Source organism: Lycium barbarum, chromosome 9 (genome assembly GCF_019175385.1).
Source record: "Lycium barbarum isolate Lr01 chromosome 9, ASM1917538v2, whole genome shotgun sequence".
Taxonomy (NCBI): Eukaryota; Viridiplantae; Streptophyta; class Magnoliopsida; order Solanales; family Solanaceae; genus Lycium; species Lycium barbarum.
This window is the reverse complement of record NC_083345.1, coordinates 12,974,500-12,983,204: the sequence shown is the minus strand read 5'-3', so window position 1 is coordinate 12,983,204 and position 8,705 is coordinate 12,974,500.

Genomic DNA, 8,705 nt, shown 5'->3' with positions numbered 1-8,705 from the left:
TCTTGTCCAAAACACCCCCATCGTCCAGACTTATCCAACCCAGCATATGCACGGGGCACACTTTGTCACCCCAAATGCACAATATGTTCCTCCGGTATATGCCACAGAAACACAAACCTTTACCAACCCAGTAACGGTCAGGTTCCAACCCGAGGTAGATCAATACGAAGAAATGGAAAGGGATGCAAAGGCAGGGGCAGATAACATACTGCTAAAAGAAATCCACAGTCTCAAAGAAGCAATGAGGAACCTTCAAGTTGCTAGAGGAACTAAGAGTGTAGAATATGAGGATCTCTGTGTCCAACCTGACGTCGATTTACCCGTAGGCTACAAACCGCCAAAATTTGATACATTCAATGGAACAGGCGACCCTCATACACACTTAAGGGCTTATTGTGACAAACTGGTTGGAGTGGGCAGAGACCAGAACATAAGGATGAAGCTCTTCATAAGAAGCTTATCTGGCGAAGCACTTACTTGGTATACACAACAGGACGTCCGTAAATGGCGTGGTTGGAGCGACATGGCGCAAGACTTTATGGACAGATTCAGTTTTAACACCGACATCACACCAGATAGAGTCTACATGACTAAGTTAACCAAGAAATCAGCTGAGACATTCCGCGAGTATGCATTACGCTGGAGGTCAGAAGCGGCCAGAGTTCAACCTCCGATGAATGATAGGGAAATGACTGCTACCTTCATTGAATGCCAGGCTGGCATATTTTACGAGAAAATGATAGGTATGATGGGACAAAAATTCACAGAAGTTGTTCGAATGGGAGAAGCACTGGAAGAAGGAATCAAATCGGGGAAAATTCAGGATCTTATTGCTTTACAAGCAATGAACAAAGCTATACAATCTGGTTCTATCAACGGGATTAAAAAGAAGAAGGAAGATGTCGCTGCAGTCATGAACGCTCAAGGACATGAGCCGAGCCAAGCCATTCCATACTTTAACCACCCACAACAAACTTTCCACCCTTACCACTACCCTGAACCCTACCAAGCTCCACTACCTCCTTACCCCGTTTACAACACCCAAGCAAACTACTACCAACCCCGAGCACCTCCGCATCAAAACCCACGCCCGTATCAACCCAACCAAGCTCCAACTTACCAAAATCGACCACATACTATACCTAGAGCCCGTCCAAACCCTGACACCAAAAACACCCGTAATTACACTCAGATCGCTGAACCCTTGGCTCAATTGTTCGAAAGAATGAAAGCAGCAGGCATAATACAACCGATTGAAGGAAAAATTCCCGAGCCTATCCCAAAATGGTTTGATGGTTCCAAAAGCTGCGCATACCACTCTGGAGTTGTTGGGCATGCCACTGAAGATTGCTATGGGCTTAAAAACAAAATCGAAGCCCTGATTAAGGAAGGAGTAATTCAGCTCGCTGAAGCTAAGCCCAATGCGGTCAACAATCCTTTGCCTGCTCACGGAAATACCAAGATTTAGAGGAGTCCAGTGCGGAAAGAGTCAGATCAACAACTTTGTCGCTCTCGTGGGAACAATCCAATACAACTACTCGCAACACCAAGGCACTGACAATATGGGGCGCCGAACCAGGAAAGACTCTGAAGAATTGGACTTGTACTCCGTCCTCGATCCGTCGGGAGCCTTGGTAGCATGAACATGTAGTGAACTTGTTTTCTTTTATTGATGCTTGAACCGTACTCAAAATTTTGTTTGTTTTGCTTCACCTTGTGGAAGCTTGAATTGCAAAACTATGAATGCATTTCTGATTTTTCTTAATCATCTATTTTCTACTTTATTTATCAAAACTGTCAACTCTACGATTGTGACATGAAATGTACGAATAGACAACACACATTCCGAGAGAGTAACAAAGAAACTAGGGGGACAAGACAAGATTCCACTCACAAGAATTGAAATAGCCGATAGGTGATAACATAAGCCTAAAAGCTAGCAATTCAAGAAGAAATCAAAGTACGACATTAGGTTAGACAACCTAGTTTGCAACCTTTCCTTTAGTTACGAACTACGCTGACCTGATTCCCATGGGGGATACGTAGGCAGCCCACATAGGGTTCGGTTGCTTTACAACAAAAAATCCAAAATATCTTATGCGTACGAACTACGCTTGACCTGATTCCTCGGTGGATACGTAGGCAGCCTACACAGGGACTCGGTCATACTAGATTAGAATTTTTCCCTTTTTGGATCCATACGAACTACGTTCTGACCTGATTCTCATGGTGAGATACGTAGGCAGCCCACATAGGGTTCGGTTGCGCTATAACAGAAAATTAAAAAAAAAAATCCTTACACAAAGACTATCAACATACAGACCCGTCACCCCTAGATAAAATCCAACAAACCCTTTACCCTAGATATAACAGAACTACGCTGACCTGATTCCCATGGCGGAATACGTAGGCAATCCAGATCGGGTTCGGTCCCTTATTAGAAAATTTTAAACCATTCTTATATACCTTACGAACTACGTTCTGACCTGATTCCCTTGGAGGGATACGTAGGCAACCTATATAAGGTTCGGTCACACCACAACATAAGTTTAGCATACCCTTTCTGAACCCAAAACTGGGGCATATTTTGAAAAATATAGACGAAAGAACGGTTCGACATCGACAATATTGAGGCCACCAGACATGAAGTTATTATAGACCAATTACTTTAGAAGTGTCACAATCCGAAGTTGGCAGAATATTTTACAACTTACATATATGTACATTTACATATATATATCTTTCCTTACATATATACGTTTACATATACATATTTCACAACTTATATACGTATAATTATATTTCCTTATACATATACTTACATACCTACCTTTCAAATGAAATACTTTCTTTCAATTATTTCACCACTGTTCATCGACCGAGGCTTGAACGGAGATCACAAGATCCAAACAAACAAGACAAATGGAGCGCCAACAACGTCAAGCTTCGAGTCAACACGAATCAACTTCCCCCTCCCAAACTAAGAATTTTTCTTTGAGTGCAGGAACCTAAAATCGCGAGATCAAAAGTCAAGTCTATCAATCAAGGCCAAAAGCATCATTTGGTTCATTATGGCCTCCCTCAAAAGCCAAACGGCTTTATTTCTAACTTTATCTTTAATTTTATTTTTATCACAATAAATTTATGACTTTATTAATAAATATACCTATTTTGCAGGTTGTCGAGATTGAAGATGAATTAAATCAAGATTATGTGTCATTAGTTTGGCCTGTCACGATACCGTCAACATCATCAGCCAAACGGCTATACTATCACTTTACTCCATACTTTGTCAATTATTTATTATTTACTTTACCTACTTTAACCACTTTACCCTGAACTTTACAGGAATCAACATTAATCTCCGCAGACAACCGGAGGCATCATTTGGCTATTCAGCCTCTTCCGCATTAGCTAAACGGCTACACCATCACTTTACTTTACCAATTACTTTATCATTTACTTTACCGACTTTAACGACTTTATCCTGAACTTTGCAGGGATTATCATTAAGCCTCCGAAGACAACCGGGGGAATCATTCGGCTATACAGCCTCATATGCATAAGCCAGACGGCTACACTCTTACTTTACCCCTACTTTATCCATTACTTCATCATTTACTTTACCAACTTTAACGGCTTTATCCTGAACTTTGCAGGGATTAGCATCAAGTCTCCGAAGACAACCGGGGGAATCATTCGGCTATACAGCCTCATATGCATAAGCCAGACGGCTACACTATGACTTTACTCTCTACTTTATCATTCACTTTACCAACTTTAACGACTTTACCCTGAACTTTACAGGAATTATCATTGGAGCCTCCGAAGACAACCGGAGACATCATCCACTTTACAACTTTATCCTGGACTTTACGGGAATCATCATCAAATCTCTGAAGACAACCAGAGACATCGCATGGCCACACGGCCTCATACGCATAAGCCAGACGGCTACACTTTGACTTTACTCTCTACTTTATCATTTACTTTACCAACTTTAACAATTTTACCCTGAACTTTACAGGAATTATCATTGAGCCTCCGAAGACAACCGGAGACATCGTTTGGCTATACAGCCTCATCAGCATATCATTGAGTCCCGACAACCATCGGAGACATCGCATGGCTACACGGCCTCACCTGCATGAAGCCAAACGGCTATACACTTATTTTACTCCTTACTTCATTCCTTTATTTCATCATCTACCTTACCGCTTTAATGAATTTACCTTAAAATTCGCAGATATCATTTATCATCGAGTCCCGAAAGACAGCCGGAGACCTTATCACTATCATCTTCCAATGCAGCGGGAGATATTATTACATCCCTAGCATGCGCATCACACATTCATTCAAGTCCCTGAAGACAACCAGAGAGAACATTGGCCACACGGCTTCATTTTTCATTCCCCCAATCATATTTACGATCATTTACACTCTTTATAGTTTTACATTTTTTAACTTTATTACTAATTTTGACATGAATTTCAGTTTTGGCAGAAAATACAACCTGCAGGGACGCAACACAACGTGGAACTTTATCTTACGCAGTGAACTGGGGCAAACATGCTGAAGAGGAATACCAAACTCACAAGCAAAGGTCACGGATCTATTCTCGAACTCGATTCCGCCTATGTCCACAAACACGTGATACGTAGGTTAAATTCTCTTTCACATCCTCCGCTAAAACTCTACTCAATCTACTCTTTTCACAATCTCATATTCCTTTCTACACCCCCAGTGTCTCCATAACTCAACACTGGAGCATCTTTGAAGAATTCACATCGTGCCTAGTAGAGTCCTACTTGAAAGTGTGTTGCGCGCCACATTCATAATTAGGAGGCTATAAGCGTATGTTCCATTCTTGAACGTTCGCGTCACTTGTCTACAACCCCCTGCAAGATTGTGAATCCACAAAAACTTTCGAACTACACATGGCCTGATTCTCGTGCAACCCGAGATATGTAGGCAACTCGAAACTGAGATTCGGCCATAATTTTCCATAATTCCTTCGGCCCTCATAACATTTCCCATCAATTTTCCTAAATCATACTTTCTTACAAACTCATACTCGTCAGTCCAAACAAAATTGGCTACTACGTCAACTTCTTCGCCCGAAGATTCTTACATCACCTCCGGTCGAAGAGGGGCATCTGTTGACACCCAATTTTGTCACGCATCTCCTCCGAAATACCTATTTATACTTCTGGTATTTCGAGAAATTAAAAAATATGCATTTAAGTTTTACTATAATTATTAGTCTTTTTATTAACGTCCACGTTTTATTTATTCTTCTGCATTTTATTATTATCATTATTATTATTATTATTGTTATTATTCTTAAATTATCATTTTTTATTATTAATTGTCATTAATTATTATTTCTTGGTATTTCCATTATCATTATCATTATCATTATTATTATTAATTACTAATCATTATTATCAGCGTTATTTGTTATCAATTATTAATCATCATTATCATCGTTATTTTTATTATTAATTATTATCATTATTTTATCAATAATTGTTATTTATTATTATTATTATCATAATTATTATTTCTTATTATTATTATCATTATTATTTTATTATTACCCCATTATTGTTATTATTATTAATTTATTATCATTTTTTAATTATCAATGTTTGTTATTTACCATTATTATTATATTTATTATCACCATTATCATCAACATTATCATTATTACCATTATCATTGTTATTTAGCAGTATTACTACCGCTATTTATTTGCTACTATTATTTAGTATTATTGAAACTTGCATTTCTCGACATTTCTACTAACTTCCTCACACACATCGCATTTATTTAGCACATTTAAATGATAGCGTTTGTTATTAAATATTATTGCACGGTCATTTGCAACATCATATAATTTTTTTACCCGGGTATTTTTATAATTACATATTTCTGTATTAGGTGATATTCTGGCACCCTTAATACATCGTTAATCAAAATGTGTCTCTTATTCAAATTTAGAAGCCAAACTATTTCTTGCACTCAGTCCGTATTTTGACTTACTGGACCCCAAATCAAAGTCCGATTAATTCCTAATATTTTTGGACTAGACCATATTTTTTATCTCAATTTTTAGATCAGTCCATATTTAGTTTACCAATCCATTCTTTTAAATACCCAGTCTAAAATTTGACCCGGTCCACAAATGGACCGGGTCCAATTCATTTTTTTCAGCAAAATGAGGAAGGGTTTCCCCTTCATCTCCTCATTCTTTCCGCCTCTTTCTCTTCTTTTCCTCTTTCCCTTTCCCTTTTTCCCCTTCATTTCCGCCCCTTCATCTCTCTCTCTCTTTCCTTTTCTTCCGCTCCTCCACTCACCCACTCCGCCGCTCACCGCCGCACACCACTTCCCCCTTTCCCTCCTTCTTCTCCGATCCCCACTCACCCCTGTCCCCCACTTGTCTCTCTCTCCCGCTCCTCTTTTTTTTCAATACAAAAAGGAGCGAAAACAAAACCTATAAAGGGGGAGGAACGACAACAGAAATGGGAGGAGAACGGCAACAAAGGAGGAGAACAACGAGGAGGAAGAAAGAAGAAAGGAAATCAACGAAAAAGAAACAGAAAGAGAAGGGGGGACTTTTTTTTTTATCTGGGTTTGATTCATAAAAAGGGGGATAATTTACTATCCTCAACATTTCTACTTTACCTATTCTAAATCTGGGATTTTGTTTGTTTTTTTTGAATGGTTTATTTTTTTTGAACAAGAAACCCGAATCAACGGAAGAGGATTTGGAACCCAAAAAATCCCTTACAAAACATCAATTTTGATCAATAATATAGCGACATATTACTCTATTTTTACTTTCTAATCTGAAGCCTTAATTACTTTAATCGTTTTCGAGTTCGAGTAGATTCGACGACCTCGACATCCCAGTTCATTGCGCACAAAACAGGTAAACTTCGATACGTTTATTACTTCTAGTCTTTAGTTTCTGCTTTTAGTTAAATTTTAGCTGATTCTGCTACTTTTAAGTTATGTAATTTCTTTGTCGTCATATTATTCCTTTGAGGTTTGGGAGCTGTTAGGATAGAATTTTAGTCGCCAAAATGAATTTGAAAGGTGTATACTGTAGTTTGGGTGTTTAGACTGAATTTCCAGAACTTAGAACCCATTTAGAGCCGAATATACATGTGGTATACAATGAGCTAACAAGATAAGAAGAAGATATACATTCGGTATACACCCAATATACATACCCTGATACATATTCTAGGTATACTGTGTATATGGTTAAAACAGTTCTAAACTATCCCTCTTTCACTCTGTTTATTCAAGTAATATACTCTGACATGAATGTGATTTGTTTGGGTTAGATGTTATACAACCTTGAATCTGTTCAGCTTTTTATTGTGATCTAGTATGTTTTTGGTTAACCTATCCTAATCATAGCAATACATCAGGTCTGCTTGTTTATATTTTTAGGTCTAATTTCGTTATGTGATAGCTCTATACAAATTGGTTTCAGTTATCATATTAGCCTATTTAAACTAGTTTCATGCTCATTTTGAACTTACAACCATGGCTGCAATGCCATTATTGGTGTCAACTCTTTGATAAGTCTGCTGCTGTGCTCCTATGTTTGTCTTTTTTCCCCTAAATAAGATGGATACATTAATGGTTATATCATTGAGACTCGTTTTTTTAACTAAAATAGGCTACCTTTTTTGGCAAGTTGCTGTTTTCCTTTAAGCAAAAACAGATGCTACACTCGAGCTGTTGCTCGTGGCCATGAATTATTACCCCCTGGCTTGATGATATGCTCGCTGATTGAACCATTATTATGTTCGAGATGTTGTCCTATATTGTTGTCTCGCGACTGTTTGGTCTGGCTGCCCCTGTTATCTTTGAAAGAAATTGATGCTACCTTTGTTTAAGTATTTCCTCTCCCACAGACTACCTACACAGCTACTGTTTGCCATGAGTTTGCTATCGCTATTTGTTGTTGTGGTCTGATCATATGGCTGTTGTCGCAAATGGTATCATTGATGAACCAAATAAATCAGGTGCCATTTTACTGCATTAATGGCTGCGTATGCACTTTATAGGAAACTGTCTTCTATAGATATTTTAGAGCATGCTTCCTTTAGTCTCCAATGGGTATAAAAATAAGAACAGTTTCATCCAGCTGAATGTATTGCTCTGGATAATATATTTTAGGATAAAGTATCATCATGCTTGAGCTTTGTTTCCTTTCATTACGTGAAGTGTTTAGTTTACAGATTGTGAGTGATTTAAATGGTAGGCTGATTCCTTTAACTTATAGTTTCTTTCACATTCTATATAAGAATCCGATTTCCTCCATTCTCATTGTTACTTTCTTCCTCTGCATGTACACCGGAGTCGAAGAGTCTTACTTTAAGACTCGACGTCATCCTGCGAAGGCTTGTTTATGCCATGTATAATTGAACTTGCTTGGTATATCGCCCCGTCCTGAACTGTTTGGCGTTTGTCTTTCTTTCTTTCCTATATGCGTGGTTGTATTTAACTGAGAATTCTGAAATATGGCATGAACCAAAACTTAGTTCCTTATATTGCAATGGGCATTTGATAGAAGCGAGAATCGTCATGCAGATTACATTTAGTTTTTTTGGCTGTTTGTTTAGCTGGTTTAGTCTGCCTCTTGTGCTAAAATTGTTCAGTTTGTTAAGGAAACATGATGCCCT